Below are 1,368 nucleotides of genomic sequence, written 5' to 3'. Positions count from 1 at the left end.
GGGAACTTTCGGGATAGCATTTGAAATGTAATTAAAGAAAATAATAATAATTAAAAAAAAACACATGCTTCAAAAATACTGATGATTTAAAAATTCATGCTTAAAAAAATGCCTTATGAGCCAGGATCATTGGGATGTAGTACTGGAGCTCCTGTCAATGGCATCAAATCTTTAATATTATTAAATTTTCTATGCCTTTATGTTTTAATAAGCTATAATGTGAATTATTATAAGATTTATATGGAAAGTCGCCTATTTACTTGCTGTTTTCTCCCAGAGTGTATTTCTATTTTATATATCCTGAAGCAAAATTAGTAAGTACACTTGTGGTAGTTTAAGATGACCCCCTAGGCTCATGTATTTGAATACTTACCAGAGTGCATACTGTTCAGAAGGATTAGGACATGTGGCCTTGTTGGAGGAAGTGTGTTACTGGGGATGGGCTTTGGCCAGATGTTTTGTGTGTATGTATGTGCTTCAGGTCAACATGTAGCTCTCAACTACTACTCCAGTGCCATGCCTACCCCCATATTCCCCTTCATGATGATAATAATTCACTAAAGTGAAACTATAACCCCTAAATGAATTCTTTCTTTGATAAAAGTTGGCTTGGTCATGGTAGGTCTTCAGAGCAATTTAACAGTGACTAGGACTGTAAATCTAGCTTGTTATGTTTTCCGGTTGAATTGTGTTTTATCAACGTGAAATACCTCTTTGTGCCTTTAAGTCTTCTCTTTAGCAATCTCAGGTTTCTTTTTGGTTGGTACTCTCAAGGAATAATTTTTCAGTCCACTTAACTTTGAATCTTTACATAGTCCAATTTTAGACGTTTGCCTAGTGTACTTGTTTGGACTTGGTGGTCAGGAGATGTTGATATAATCTTCCCCAGACAGTTGTTCTTCTATCTATGATGGTTTGTCAGGCTCTAGCTCTTCTCTGCCATCTGGGGAGTATCTCTCCCAGCTTCTACACTGTTTTCACCTTCTTTTCTATAGTTGTGTTTTATATGGACATTTTCATTTCTCCCAAAATATGTTTACTTATTTTTATGTTAAATGTTTAATTAAAATACATTGTGGTTTCCATTTTCTTAAATTAAATGCATTGTTTTCTCTGAACTAGTGTTTTTTTACTTTATTAAATTCTTCATGTTCACACAAAATAAAACTAATCTTAATCATTACCTTGGACAAATTACATATTCCCCAAACAGTTATATTTCCAAAACCAAATACTTATATAGAAAATTGCCACTCCAAGCCCCTATTTAAGACTTCCATGGTTGGGTCAAAGCACCTTTGCCACCTTGCTCTCATTCCATTGTATTGTATCTCTTGAAAAGTTCACTCTTAGAATCAGTTTGTGAAA

The sequence above is a fragment of the Mus pahari genome, chromosome 13 (assembly GCF_900095145.1).
Source record: "Mus pahari chromosome 13, PAHARI_EIJ_v1.1, whole genome shotgun sequence".
Taxonomy (NCBI): domain Eukaryota; kingdom Metazoa; phylum Chordata; class Mammalia; order Rodentia; family Muridae; genus Mus; species Mus pahari.
Note: the sequence above shows the minus strand (reverse complement) of the source record.